Genomic DNA, 15,896 nt, shown 5'->3' with positions numbered 1-15,896 from the left:
TCTCTTTCATACACTCACTCAGTTATCTGGGTCGACAAAAATTCCATCATCTTAAAATTGTATCACCTACAATGCCAAAATGTATCAGCCACAGTACCTGTGTTCGGAGAAACAACAAGGACATTCTGGCATTTGCTCTTAAAGTTTTAGGTTCCATGGGCCAAACCTTACTCACCTGGTGCCATACTGAAAATGAGTGTCTTCTGAATCTGCTTTGAATTTATGACAGTTCCCTGTCAGTGTATAGCAGCAACCGTTTTTTAAATTATCTTAAGCCAAATTTTTTTTTATGGAACGCTTCACGAATTTGCGTGTCATCCTTGCGCAGGGGCCATGCTAATCTTCTCTGTATCGTTCCAATTTTAGCACATGTGTTGCCGAAGCAAACACCTTAAGCCAAATTTTATTTGCATCTAATACTAATTCTATTGAATGAGAACTGCTGCATTGTAACAAGTCACCTTTCTTTGGAATGCATGCAAACATGGATCCTGTTCCATTGGTTGGCCAGGTAGCTATTTTCAAAATCTCTTGGCCTAGACTGACTTCCAGTGCATCTTCTGTTTGCTGAAACATTTAAGTTGGTCTTCTATCAATTCCTGGAGTCTTGGTTTTCACTTATGCCTTAAGAACAACATGGATTTCTTCCTTCAAGTCCTCCTGAAATAGTTGAATATCAACCAATTCCTTTTGGTCCAGTAACTGTATGTTACTTCCATCTTCTTTTGCTGCTTCCTGTATCATTCAATATTTTGCCCATAGAATCCTTCAGTTTTGTCTAGGATATAAATAATTATGCATTCCATTTGATTTTTTTGTGATGTCCAATTTTTCAAGATTCATATTTCATCCCTTTCATGTTCTAATTATTAATGGGTGTTTGAGGTTAATTCTTTTCAATTGTGAGTTTTGCCCCATCAGGAAATGAAAGTCTCAAAAGCTTTGTTTCATCCATATCATTAAAACCAACTCTATTTTGAAAAGGCACCTCTCCCCCAGTCGTATTTTGAGTCCTTCTGTCTCATGGAAGTATGAGAAGATGAACCACTTGCTATCTTATGGCCCTATATCACACAATGTTGCATTACTGTTCATAAGCTTTTCAGTGGCTATTCCCTCAAAGGTGAATTGCCTCTTCCTTCTTCCTCATTTGTTCTTTGTCTGAAAGCTCCACTGAAACATGTTCACTATCACTGTGTTTTATATACCGGTTACACAGTTTCTAGCTTCACAACCCACAAGTCACCATAATATGACAGACTGATAGGTGCGTGGTGGTAGAAAGCTTATTTTTGTTTAAAAATAAAGATATGGAATAGGAGCTAGATAGGGATGCGATGTCTATGGAGAAGTAGGAATGGGTGCTTATTTGCCTTTATATATTTGTGTATTTATATATAAATCTGTGCTCTGATTTTAAAAAACACATCATGATCGAGTCGATGCTAACTTGTAGAGACCCTGTACAACAGAGTAGAGCTGGCCCTGTGAGTTTCTGAGACTGTAACTCTTTCTGGGAATAGAAAGCACTGTGTTTCTTCTGGGGAATGGCCTGGTGGTTTCACACTGCTGGTCTTATAGAGTGCAGCTCAACGTGTCACCACTATGCCACTAGGGTTCCTCATACCATTGCCTAAATAAAGTTTGAATGCTATGGGAAAATGCTGTGGATAGAGTAATATGTACAGGCAAAAAAAAAAGAGGGAAATGAAGTTTCTCCAGAAAGCAGGAATCTAGAGCAGAGGATATTGAAGACTTGGACTTTTTGGTATAAGAAAAAGCTCTTTCCTCATGGTAAAAGGAAGCAAAAATGAGCAACTAGTAAGGTAAAAGTCTTTGAGATTCAATAGCCACCGGTTGTGGAAGTTTGGTTCCAGTAGTGCTCATTTTCTATCCTAAGTGTGGGACAAATCATCCATTAAAAGAAAGAAAGGTGGCCCTGGAGAAAATGATGAAAAATTTGAGGAAGATAGAAAAAATATTTGTTTCATAGAGTGTAGGATGGGCAAATAGGCTTTCTGATCAATGTTTAAGACCTAGTTGGGATTTTCGATGACCAATTTTCCATAATAACTACTCTTGTGTGAAGATTCTCCCAAAAATGATTTGTACAATGAACCCCTATGGGCGGGCTCACCTAGGAAGTGCTATTGTCAGGTGATGATGATTGAAGGAAAGGAGAGCTGAGTGGTTACAGTTTGCAAGAGGGTGATTTTAATTATGGAAATCATTTCATCTATGCTGGTTATTCTAAATGGAAATAAGAGCAGGAGTAGAATTGTATGTAAAGAAGTAGTGAAAGGTCAACCAATCAAGGGATTGCTCAAATTAAATAACTGTGACGGTGAATATATTTAGGCAATAAGCTGCAAAATTAGAAAATAAGTGAGAGAGTCAGAAAGCAAATGCAGCTCTCTGAGCAAGATGGCAGGAAGCGAGGCTGGAGTCCCTCGGGCAGCTGCATCTTTCTTGATAAACTCTCACAACATTGGATGGTGCCAAGTTGACACCACTATCACAAGAAGTCATCAGCAAACAAGCCACCATTGATATAGGCACATTGGTCACATAAGTTCATGGGAAATCTACAGTTGTAAAATCTACTTCTGGGGTCCACACTACCAGGTTCAGAAATACCCTAGAAAGAAATCTTACCATCCAATTTGGATATGCTCATGCTAACATTTATAAACTTGATGACCCAAGTTATCCTCAGCTGGAATGTTATAGATCCGGTGGAAGTAGTATGCCCAATGAGTTTCCTAAAGCTATTCCAGGGACCAAAGGGAACTTCAAACTAGTCAGGCACATTTCCTTCCTGGACTGTCCAGGCCGTGATATTGTGATGGCTAATCGGGGCCACAGTGATGGAGGCAGCTCTTCTCTCGATTGCTGGTACTGAATCTTGTCCTCAGCAGGAGACCTCTGAACATCTGGCTACTATAGAAATGATGAAACTGAAACATATTTTTATTCTACCCAAAAACATGTATGTGGTGAAAGAAAGTCAGGCTAAAGAGCAGTGTGAACAAATCCTTGGCTTGGTACAAGGTACAGTAATAGACAGAGCACCGGTTATTCCAATCTCTGCTCAGTTGAAGTTTTATTGAAGTTGTCTGTGGGTGCATACTAAGGAAAATCCCAATACCTCCAAGAGACCTGACTTCCAAAGCCCTACTCATTGTGATTGGGCCCTCTGTTGTCAACAAACTTGGCTGTGAGGGCGATGACCTTAAGGGCGGTGTTGCTGGTGGTAGTGTTCTAAAAGGAGGGTTGGAGATGGGCCAAGACATAGAAGTCAGACCTGCTATTGTGTCCAAAGATAGCAAAGGACCGCTCTTGTGTAAGCCAGTCTTTCCCAACATTGTGCCACCTTTTGCGGAGCATAATGGTCTTCAGTAGGCAGCTCCTGGGGATCTTACTGGAGTTGGAACAAAAACTGACCCTACTCTGTGCCTAACTGACAGAATGGTGGGTGGAGCAAGTACTTGGTGCCCTAGGAGCTTTGCCTGAGACTTTCACAGAGTTGGAAATTTCTTATTTCCTACTCAGATGGCTTCTAGGTATCCGTACTGAAGGAGTCAAGAAAGCAGCCAAAGCCAAAAACTATCTAAGAACCAAATGTTCATGGTGAAATAGAATCTCTGTGAACTGGATGAGGAGTTAGGGCAATGAAGGACGATTTGGGAAAAACGGTTTTGACTACTGTCGTGTGCACAGAAGTTGGTGAAACATTCCCCTTAGCCGAAAAGTTGAGAAACGCTGGCACTTAATTGGCCCGCACCAGGTAAGAAAAGGAGGGAGAATCAAGCCGACAGGACAGATGACTGAAAACTCCTAGTTAACTTTAAGAAATTTGCATACATTTGAGATTTCTCTTCCCTACCTAGGGATTCATTTTCAAGGCAATACCACAATTCCATTTCACAGTTTCTTACCTTAGAAGTAGCCATAAGGTTATTCTCAGCATTTACTGATGACAGTATAACCTCCAGTACTTAAAGACAGTCCATTATAAATGAAGAGTTACCATGATTTTAGATTGACTCTACAATTTAGCAAAACATCTGATTCTCAAGTAATGTCAAATTTATACATTGGAAATAAAAGTATTTATGACAGTATTTACATAGCACATATGCCAATTAAACCTGTTTGAAATAAAGTTTTTGTTCTAAATAAAAGTAAATGCAGCCATTGTTTGCATTCCAATGATAATGACTCCAATATTTGACTGTGGGGTTGGTAGCTGAGGTACATGATGGATAAGAAAGCCACAGAGTAGAGGTCAAAGAACCTAGTTGCTAGAGTATTAGATGGATCTTACATGTGTCCATTTTACTGGAGATTACAATAAAATAATTGATATTAAAACTGTGACATAGAGGCTAAATTTTTCAATATATGAAAAGGAGCGTTCAGAGCAGGTCAGTACACAAGTCTAAGGAGAAAAAGGAAAGGATACTTTCCAAAGAGATAGGGTGGAAGCGATGGGCTAGATGTGAAAAATAAACCTGAAAGTATTTAAATTAAACTATTCTGGAGAAGCGTGGATCCTACTAAATGTGTAAAATGTCAAGGTTCACATCAACTTTCTCAAAAATGGAGTTATGGCCAGCTTGTGGCCTAGAAGTGTGTGAATCTGTATGAATTAAACTACCTTTGTAATGCCTTTGTATTTATATCAAAATCCACATTGTTATATTGTTAACAATCTATGTTTCTTCACTGTATTGAATTTTCAAAATTGTGCGCATTCTACATGTGGACCAATGTAGAATGAGGATACCCAATGTGCTTGAAATGGTATATTTAGACTCACGTAGACTTCCAAGCTTGTGGGCTAGCCATTCTTTCTCACCCTCTCCTTCACTCCACAATGATTTTTTGAAATGCAAGGTTTCTCCTAAATAATTTTTTAAATTTCTAAGTCATAAAATGTTCAAACATTTATACCTTAAGTATGAATAACACATTACTTGCTTCTAATCTTATAATTAAATATGGAGCATCAGACTGTGATTGTCCTAAGGCTTAGCACCATGTATCAAGACCCCTTAGGCTATTCTTTTTTTTTTTTTAATCATTTTATTGGGGACTCATACAACTCTTTTTTTTGCCTGTTTCATACTTGTTTTATTTTATTTGTCAGCAAAATGAAAATCATGTCTCAAATAAGAGCCCGTTTCTGTCCTTTATACGTTTCATTAAGCATTATACATCATTCCTGTCCTCATTGTTAACAATCATGCTCAGGCATGCTTCGCAGACTCCTTTTGTGGAAATAGCTGTGCTCATTTCTACATTTATGGCTCCTTTTTTAAAAAAAAACATTTTATTAGGGGCTCATACAACTCTTATCACAATCCATCCATATACATACATCAATTGTATAAAGCGCATCTGTACATTCTTTGCCCTAATCATTTTCAAAGCATTTGCTCTCCACTTAAGCCCTTTGCATCAGGTCCTCTTTTTTCCCCTCCCTCCCTGCTCCCCCCTCCCTCATGAACCCTTGATAATGTCTAGATTATTATTTTGTCATATCATGCCCTATCCGGTGTCTCCCTTAACCCCTTTTCTGTTGTCTGTCCCCCAGGGAGGAGGTCACATGTAGGTCCTTGTAATCAGTTCCCCCTTACCAAACCACTCACCCTCTACCCTCCCAGTATCGCCCCTCACCCCCTGGTTCTGAAGGTATCATCCACCCTGGATTCCCTGTGTCTCCAGCTCCTATATGCACCAGTGTACAACCTCTGCTCTATCCAGACTTGCAAGGTAGTATTCGGATCATGGTAGTTGGTGGGGAGGAAGCATCCAGGATCTAGGGGAAAGCTGTATTCTTCATCGGTGCTACATCGCACACTGACTGACTCATCTCCTCCTCTAGACCCTCTGTGAGGGGAGCTCCAGTGGCTGACAAATGGGCTTTGGGTCTCCACTCTGCACTTACCCCTTCATTCACTATGGTATATATATATTTTTGGATGACACCTTATACCTGATCGCTTTGACACCTCGTGATTGCACAGGCTGGTGTGCTTCTTCCATGTGGGCTTTGTTGCTTCTGAGCTAGATGCCCACTTGTTCACCTTCAAGCCTTTAAGACCCCAGACACTATCTCTTTTGATAGCCGGGCACCATCAGCTCTCTTCGCCGCATTTGCTTATGCACCCATTTGTCCTCGGCGATCATATCATGGGGGTGTGCAGCCAATGATATGATTTTTTTGTTCTTTGATGCCTCATAACTGATCCCTTTGGGACCACGTGATCACACAGGCTGGTGTGTTCTTCAATGTAGGCTTTGTTGCTTCTGAGCTAGATGGCCACTTGTTTATCTTCAAGCCTTTAAGACCCCAGACACTATCTCTTTTGATAGCCGGGCACCATCAGCTTTCTTCACAACATTTACTTGTTCACCCACTTTGGCTTCAGCAGTTGTGTCGGGAGGGTGAGCATCATAGAATGCCAACTTAATAAAAGAAAGTATTCATGCATTGAGGGAGTGCTTGAGTAGAGGCCCAAGGTCCTTCCATCACCTTAATACTAAACCTGTAAATATAGACACATAGATCTATTTCCCCATCCTCATATATATATTTGCATGTACATGTCTTTGTCTAGAACTCTATAAATGCCCTTTGCCTCCTAGCTCTTTCCTCTATTTCCCTTGACTTTCCTCCTGCCCCTCTATCATGCTCCGTCCCCACTTGAGTTACAGCTATACCTCTTCTTTATGTAACCTTACCCTTGATCATTCCGGACCAGGCCTGCCACTCCCCCCTCACTACCAATTTGGGTCCCATGTTGTTCCCTTGTCCCTGGGTTTGTGAACACCACTTCCTTACCCACCCCCGACCTCCCTCTATCCCAAGTCCTCCCATTGTTTTTCCTCCAGATAGTTCATCCAGCCTGTCTCATTTAGACAGACCTGCAGAGATAATAACATGCACAAAAACAAGACAGAGGAAAACAAAGCAACAGTATACAACCAGGCAACAAAACAACAGCAACAAACCACTGACAAAGAACAAAACAAAACACATCAAGAAAGAAAAGCTTGTCGTTAGTTCAAGGATCGTTTGTTGGCCTTTAGGAGTGTTTTCCAGTCCAGTCTGTTGGGGCACCATGCCCTGACCCCAAAGTCCACTTTCAGCATTCCCTGGGGACCTGGCCACTCCATTCCCTTGCTGTTTCACTGCACTCCCCCCGTGCTTTGCCTCGGTGTGGTGGGTCAGGTCAGGGGCAATTCCCACACTGTGTCTCCGGTGCTGTCCCCTGTAGCACCTTAGGCTATTCTTGTGAATCTTCTTCTCCCTTCAAGAAGCTTTTATTGCTTCTGTTGCCCAATATGAAGACAGTTAAGCAAGGTTAAAAAATAATACACAGATAAATTCCCACATGGTTTTCCCAGTTCTCTAGAGCTGACTTGCGCATGCCTACAGGTAATTATCTGTAATTATTATTTCTTGTAATATTGCAGAGACTTCATTTTGAACTTTATCCTTGAACTAAAGAAACTTAGTATGGTATCTAATTTGGGGATGGGTTTCAAATGTACCGTTTGAAACACTGTCATTTCATTTTCATGGAAAAGGGCTTATTGATTTTTAAATGAGAAGTTTTAGGATAGTACCAGCTTTCTGCTATTGCCATTTTCTGGATGTCTCCCTAGCCCTTGTTGATGGCCTTAAACCCATTCCCATCCCAGAAAGGTCCCCATTAAATTCTATGTAAACCCCTCTTAGAGGGCCACTTGATCCTTTCTGGAACCCTGACTCTATCATTACTAAGACATTGGAATGTGTTCAAGGTTTTCCACATTGTACGGACTCACGCAAGCTTGGCAAAATACATTCTTGACAAGCCTATTGCTAATTTCCACTTAGACCTTATGAATAGTACGCATGCGTGCCCACAAACTGGTCTTCCTTGCATAGTACAATGCTATTGCACATATACAATGCCTGGTAGTTATTATATACAAAGTGGACAAAGAAGCAATATAGCAACATAATACCAGTAAGAAAGTTAGCTAAATGACAGAGCTTGGTGATGCTGCTTGTTAGAAATGGTTTTTGCAACCATATAAGGTTGTGGTTTAAGGTGATATATTTGGGAACAATGGAGGAACTTGGTTCTGTGACCTGGCAGAGCCTCTCAACAGACAGATTTCCATTATTACCACCTAGAACAAATCTGCAAGAAACAGGGAAAATTCTGATGTTCAGCTGACCAAACTGCCGTCCTCAGTCCTTTATCTCCTGATATACTCTACTGTGAGTTTCTCTTTTGTGGTTATCACAGGAGACCATTAGTTTTATAAGATTGGTCTGTTAGGTGCATCCTTTCCACACACTCTTGAAACCAGCCCTATGCAAGATATTGCAATATCTTCAGAAGACACTAAAGGTTCTTAGAGAAATGTATAGCATGGTCAAGCATAGCTGGAGAACACAGTGCTGAACAAAATGAACCAATATTTTGAATAAATGCTGAAGTTCGTTATGTTACAGTGCAATGTGAATCCCCAAATAGAGAGTGTGTTATCCAGGGTTTCCCAACCTACATAACAGGGAATCTTTTTTTTTTCAAAGACACACCATGATATGTAGATCTACATTCTCCTGTTTTAAAGCAGTGTGTGTGTGTGTGTGTGTGTGTGTGAGAGAGAGAGAGGGGGGGGGAGGTGGTGAAGTATAAAAGAGAGCAGGATTTTTCATCACCATAAATTCCCAGGGACTGGCCAAACCAGAAGCAGGAGTCGTTCTGAAACTGACTAAATTATACAGTTTATTGAATTTACTCTGAACGCTTCATTTGAAATTTGGCAACGTCCCTGATTGTCAGAGGTTTTTAATCTGGTACAAAAGGTTACAGAGGAACACTGCTGCCCAGATCTGGCAGCCTATGGAAGGTTTTTTAATTAACTTTAAAAGGTCTGTGTTAGTCCTGCTCTTAAGAGGATATATAAAACAAACGCACCCTTCACTGAAGTGAGAGAAGCAACTGGAGGCCCTCCAAGTCCATTTCACTAACATTTTATGAAGAGCAAATTTCTTGTTTTGAAATTCAAACTCGGAAACTATTAGATGTTTTAAAATAAATGAATACTGCCTTAACAATAACATGAGTTACAAGGTCAGTGGAGCCTTCATTCCAATTAGGTTGTCTTTCCAGAATAAAATCCATATTGAGCCTTTTGTTATTCAAGGGTGGCACCCTTCTGGTGCACATGATGATGCGAAGAGATGACCTTCAACAGGAGCGGTTATAAATGATGGCATCGGAGCACAGTGACCTGAAGACTTAAATCCCGACATGAAGAGAAAGCTGCAAGAAGCCACCCTGAGCCAAGTCTGGTGACACTGAAAGCACAATGTCACCCCAGTGAACCCCAGGCTAGAAACTCTGAATCTCACTTGGATGCTTATCTCTACTCACTGCCCTCCAAGTGATTCTGACTCAGAGTGATCCTTTAGCACGCAGTAGCATTTCGGAGGCAGTAACTTATTATGGGAGTGAAAGGTCTTCACTTTCTCCCATGGGGCCGCTGGTGATTTCAATCTGCTGACCCTGCAGTTAGCAGCCCAATATGGAACCACTGTTTTGGGGGTTTTCCCCACTGTTGTAGCAAATGGGCAGGCTTCAAAAGTTATTTGGATGGTTTGTTTCTTTCTATCTTCTCCCTCCTCCCTCATCTCCAGAAGGCTAATATGGGATTTCAGTTGGATATCAGGATTGTTTCCTACACTGTATGTTTTTGCAGGTGGAAGTGGAGGGCTATTGTGTGAGAAAGAGTCCACCCTGAGAAGCCATCTAATCCTTAATTCTGCTTGTTAAAGATGGTTTTTGCAACCATCTTTAAATTCCCAACCTTTATGTTTTGGGCTTCATGTGGAAGGTGAAAACTACAAATTCATCTGTGTACCAGTTAAATAAACTACAAACCTCACACACATATGTGCTATTAATTTCTATAAATGCTTTTGTGTGAGTACAATTAAGTGCCTAAATAAATTAATTAAATAATATTTTTTAAAGAAGCAGATGTGCTAGGTACTTTCTCACACAATGGATACTAAAAGAAAAGTCGTCTGCAGCAGGTTCTTTAAAAATATTGCTTGGGTTTTCAACACAATCGCTGAAGCCAATGTGGGTGCATATGCAAATGTGGTGAAGAAAGCAGATGGTGCCTGGCTATCAAAAGATATAGCATCTGGGGTCTTAAAGGCTTGAAGATAAACAAGCGGCCATCTAGCTCAGAAGCAACAAAGCCCACATGGAAGAAGCACACCAGCCTGTGTGATCACAAGGTGTTGATAGGATCAGGTATCAGGCATCAAAGAACAAAAAAAATCATATCACTGAGAATGAGGGAGAGTGCAGAGTGGAAACTCAAAGCCCATCTATAAGCAGCTGGACATCCCATTACAGAAGGGTTGCTGGGAAGAGAGGAGTCAGTCAGGGTGCAGTATAATACCGATGAAACATACAACTTTCCTCTAGTTCTTTAATGCTTCTTCCCCGCCCCCTCCCCACCCAACTGTCATGATCCCAATTCTACCTTACAAATCTGGCTAGACCAGAGCGCGTACACTGGTACAGATAAGAGCTGGAAACATAGGGAATCCAGGACAGATAGACCCCTCAGGACCAATAATAAGAGTACCAGTACCAGGAGGGTAAGGAGAAGGTGGTGGAGAAAGGGGCAACCGATCACCATCATCTTCATATAACCCCCTCCCTGGGGGACGGACAACAGAAAAGTGGGTGAAAGGAGACGTCAGTGTGAAACATAACAAAATAATAATAATTTATAAATTATCAAGGGTTCATAAGGGGGAGGGAGGGGGGAATAAAATGAGGAGCTGATAGCAAGGGCTTGAGTAGAAAGAAAATATTTTGAGAATGGTGATGGTAACAAACATACAAATGTGCTTGCCACAATGGATGGATGGATGGATGGATGGATGGATGGATGGATGGATGGATGGATGGATGGTGATATGAGCTGTATAAGCCCCCAATAAAATGATTTTTCAAAGATGTTTGGGTTTTAATCCTTTTCAGCCAAATCTGCTGGAAAGCCTCCTCCCACAAGTTATCATAAAGCTCCTTCTAAAGGGCAACCCCCCTGGGTCAAAGGCAGGGGGCGTCATTAGCATCCAATTATTCTTCATTTTCTGAATTGAACTAAGACCCAAAATGCAGCCTTTTTAGACCCCACAGTAATTAAATGTCTTGGCTTTCCTGCAAATTTGTTTACAATTCCACAATACTGGAGGGGGTTTGGAATTGTATGGAAATAATAGCCCATTCCACTGTGGTGAAGCAGAGACTGCCTCTCAAATAATTTACAGCACTGATTAGAAAAGCAGTTCCTCTGTTTAATGCACTGAATAAATCATAATTTTTGGCAAGCCAGTTATGAACGCGTGCACTGAGTACCGCTACTTCCAAGTAGAGGTGATTTTTGTTTAGCATGAAAGAAGACATTTAGTGCTGACACTGAAAAGTCAAAAGCTGCACATCAGCAAGCTCCTTTCATAATCACTTGAAGCTCTCCTGGAGTTATTAGCAGACTCGCTCCCCGGCCCAAACTGCTGCTTGCCTTCCTCTAAGGAGCTGCCTGATTTATTATCTAGGGTGAAATGATCCACCCTGCGAGCCTCACTGATTTTCTTACATAACCGAAAGGGGCAAAGTTGCCATGAAGGCACAACATTCTTTTTTTTTTCCCTGAATGGTTACTTTTGACATGAAATTGTTCCCATCTGAATTTATACTGCAGCAAATTGAAGCCGCACACAAAGGTGAGAAAATGTTCTGATAAGGTTACCAGGTAGCTGAGCAATCGTGCTCACTCTGTAGTTCCTCCTATTGGGCTCAGGTGTTATGTGATTGAATGTGACTGACGAAGACACCACTGCAGTTTCTACAGCCAAGGGTTTATAAGTAGGAATAATATGTCCCACCTTTCACTCTGCACTCCTATTTTCTTTGAAATTGCAACACCACTTTATTTTATAATACTTATGTATTATCAATTAATTTTATAAATGTAATGCATAATTTGGAATGTAGATTTAAACTAAGAAACCCGCCCAGTCATGTAGTAGATTCCCATTTACAGTGACCCTTCAGGACAAAGTAGGACTGTCCCTGTGGGTTGCCAAAACTATAAATCTCTACAGGAGTAGGACGCTCCATCTTTCTCTCAGCAAGCAGCTGGTGGGTTTGAGCTGCTGACCAACAAGTAGCCCAGGTGTCCATGAAATTGGCAATATAGGTGAAGAGGCTTCCATTATCTTTTAATTCCATTTTCCAGGAATTTCTTGAAGTACCCTAGTATTGCTACTAAGCCAGACCTCATAATAGCTACTGCCATGGCTTTAAATGCAGATACAAATTCTTCTTCTTTCAAAATTAGCTGAGGTTTTCCTGTTCACTCCAAGATATTTAGAAATAAAATCCCCTCTCACATAGTATTTTCTCTGTGTGTAGGTAGGTTCAGAACAAATGTTAGACACCGAAGGCGCGTTCTCACCTTAGGACCTCTGGTGGAACTTGCTGGCTCTTCACCTAGAACATTCATTCCCCTCTCTGCATGCCTCACTCCCTCACCTTTAGACTTGGTTCCGATGTCACCATCTCAGTGCAGCTTCTCTGGCCACCTCATTCAAAACTGAATCCCTTCCAGCCCCCCTTAGCACTCCCTACCCACTCCCCTTCCTTGTTCTCTTCTAGCATTTCTCATGGCCATCAAGTCATTCTGACCCAGCAACCCTATGGGATAGGTCGAGCTGCCTCTGGGTTTCCAAGATGAGAATCTTTCATGAGAGCAGAAAGCCTCTGCTCCCTTGTGGAGTCCTAGCTGTTTCCCACAGCTGGCCCAATGGCATAATCACCATACCACCAGGACCCCTCTCCTGTTAATGTACTAGATAATTGATTCACAAGCTCCCTGGTAGCATAACGGGCTTCAGACTGGGCGGCTAACAGGAAGGTTGGCAGTGCTAACCAACCACCTGCTCCTCGAGAGAAAGATGAGACTTTCTACTCCCATAAAGAGTTACAGTCTGGGAAACCCACAAAGGAAGTTCTACTGGGTCTTGCCAGGGTGCTCTGCGTTGGAATCAACACGATGGCAATGGATTTGGTTTGAAATCTCTTTAGTGTTTATTGACTACTACCTCTCCTCATTCATCACACACATATCAGAACCAAGGTCCATGATTTTGTTTCTTCACTCATCACTGCTCTATGCCTACCAACTAGTGTTTGTTGAATGAGTAGCAGATTGGGTGGAAAGGAGCAAAATAGGCAATGCAGGAGTACACAGGTAAAACATATTAAACATTACCTTCCAGGTATTTTTTAAATCACCAAATAATTTTTTTATCAAAGTATACCTACTCAACACTCAAACTCTCATTGTAAGCACCTGTGGGTTTCTGAGACTAACTGCTCATGGGAGTAGAAAGCCAAGTCTTTCTCTCAAACTAACAAAGGCAAGACTTGATGAATAACTTTGCATCTTACATCATTTTTCCCCTAAACCAGGCCAACCTAGAGCTAAATTTGTGAATTAGATTTGTGGTTTGGCTGTTGAAATTACAGGTACATGTGAATGATCTAAAATTAGACCTGTGGTTATTTGTCTTTAGGGGCCATCCAAATCTTCTGGGGGGTTTGTTCAGGTATAGAGTGCTAGACTCCTTTCAGGACGTTTTCATATAGCAGGTATGTGATAGAGGCTGAGAAATTGCATTTCTATTACATTTCAAAAGGATGTTGATGCCGCTACTTCAGGGACAACCCTTTAAGAACCACTAGCACAGAAGTTACAGAGTCGACACAAATCAACTATTGATGGTTTGTAATTTTGTTAGTCTTTTACTGTTTATCTTTCTGCTGGAACTAATTTTTTTTTCTAGTTTGGGTGATCTAGAACTTTCTCTCAGTTTCATTGTACATTCCTAACTATTCACAGAGCTTCCCTCTCCGATATGGAAGAAGAACCAAAAGAATGACTGCTTAGCCAGCTTCTCAAAACTCACTGCCATCAAATCAATGCTGACTCATGGCGATCCCCTATGGGTCTCTGAGATTATCATTTACTGGAGGAGAAAGACCGGGCTTTCTCGTGGGGAGCTGCTGGTGGTTTCTAACTGCCAACATGCGGATCACAGCCCAACTCATAACCACTACACCACCAGGGCTACTTGCTTGGCCAGCTTATCAGGCACATATATTAAATATTTTTGTTTAGTTTTTGAATTTATCTTCCTTTGACTTCCTTGTATCCTCTCCTTTTATACTTCCTGTTCAATGCCACACATAATGCTCAGTGTGAGAGGATTCATCTCACCCTAGAAACTCTCTCTGCATTATACCAGTGGCCCTGCTAGCCAATTCAAAACCAACTCATGCATTGGAAACGGCCCCAATCTCTAGCTCCAAAATAAATAAGATACATTTTTCTAACAGGCATTTCAAGATGTAAATTCTGATTGGTCTATAGAAGTATTCTGAAAGGCTAAAACTTCAATCTGGAAGAAATTAGAGCCCCCACAGACAGGGGAGGAATCAGGGACCAAGGACTGGGGGCTAAACTTGTCTAAGGGGGCATTGACTAGTGCGTGGTTTCTGAGTTGGCAGGGAGCAGTTGAAGGACTGGAACTTTCATCTGGCCCAAACCACAGGGAAGGAGAAAGAGTCAGTAAACAAAGCCTGAAGGCTGTGCGCGCCTAAGGGTTTCTTACAGACATTATCACTTTTATGAAATTGAGAAAGCTAATACCATGTGAAATTAAAATGTACCAGGTTCAACAAAAATTATACGGTACCCAGAGAAACTATTAGATATGATGAATCACTAAAGTAAATAGAATAAAGAAAGAGAAATTGTGTTCATGGCAGCTTAAATAGAAAGTAACTTAAGGTCAAAGATTTAAAATGTTTAATTAAAGGTAATTCCGTGGGCAAGTATAAGAGCAGGGTTTCAGGTATTTTTGTTTGGCACTTCTAATTAATGTATCCTTTATGATGCTAAATACATAAAACCAAGTATGATAGGGTTTCAAAAATTTCATGGAAAATTTGAATAAAAAGATCACGAAATTGTTTCCACCAATTTTTGCCTGCCTCTTCATATAAACTTATGTTACAGGGTATATGATAAATTGGTATTAATATAAACCAGATTTTTATAAATGTAAGTTGTTAAATATACTCTTTATGGTAACTAAAAAGAAAAAAACCTGAAAATTAAATGCAAGAGGAAAGAAAGAGGAAGCCAAATGGTAACACAATCACACACACACACACACACACACACACTCACACACATTGGAGGCTGCCCAACACTTCAGACTAGGGAGATACGTTATTTAGACTCATTAAACAAAGACTTAAGAAATCAAGTGAAATGAACACAGATGACAATCCTAAAAGCCAAAGCTTCAAAGGAAAGGTCAAATAAATACCAATGAAAAAAAAGATACTGAATGAAAACAACAAACAAGGAGTGTAAACTACAACTGGCACAGCATAGCCATTCACAACCCAACAACAACAAAGCAATTTTTTGGTTAAAGTCTTGGTTTTTAGGTCTGTTCTTAGGGTTAATTGGTGCCCTGATTCAGAAAACTTAATTAGATAGACAACATCAGCTCTATTTTCTTAGATCCAATGTCTCAGTATATTTTGAAGTATTAAGTTATACAAATTGATTAATTTATCATCCCAGTTTCAAATATGAGAAGAATTCAGACCTATAAATTACAGGATAAGAAAAGGTAAAAATATTTGAAAAACAATGACATATTAAGGAACTTCCAAGGAAAGCTGTATATGGATGGATTCATGGTAACTAGTTGGTTACTCATT

The 15,896-nt window shown here is 40.6% G+C and overlaps 1 non-coding gene and 1 pseudogene across 1 annotated transcript; one reads left to right on the top strand and one right to left on the bottom strand.

The window, feature by feature from the left end:
* Positions 1–283: 283 nt before the first annotated feature.
* Positions 284–390, bottom strand: LOC142435205 (U6 spliceosomal RNA). Its single transcript, XR_012781309.1, has one exon. It is a non-coding gene; the product is annotated as a U6 spliceosomal RNA (small nuclear RNA).
* Positions 391–2,424: 2,034 nt separating this feature from the next.
* On the top strand, positions 2,425–3,841 carry LOC142433315 (eukaryotic translation initiation factor 2 subunit 3 pseudogene; annotated as a pseudogene).
* Positions 3,842–15,896: the final 12,055 nt, after the last annotated feature.

The sequence above is a fragment of the Tenrec ecaudatus genome, chromosome X (genome assembly GCF_050624435.1).
Source record: "Tenrec ecaudatus isolate mTenEca1 chromosome X, mTenEca1.hap1, whole genome shotgun sequence".
In the NCBI taxonomy this organism is placed as follows: domain Eukaryota; kingdom Metazoa; phylum Chordata; class Mammalia; order Afrosoricida; family Tenrecidae; genus Tenrec; species Tenrec ecaudatus.
The sequence above is the reverse complement of the archived record's forward strand: the minus strand, read 5'-3'. Positions and strand labels throughout refer to the sequence as shown.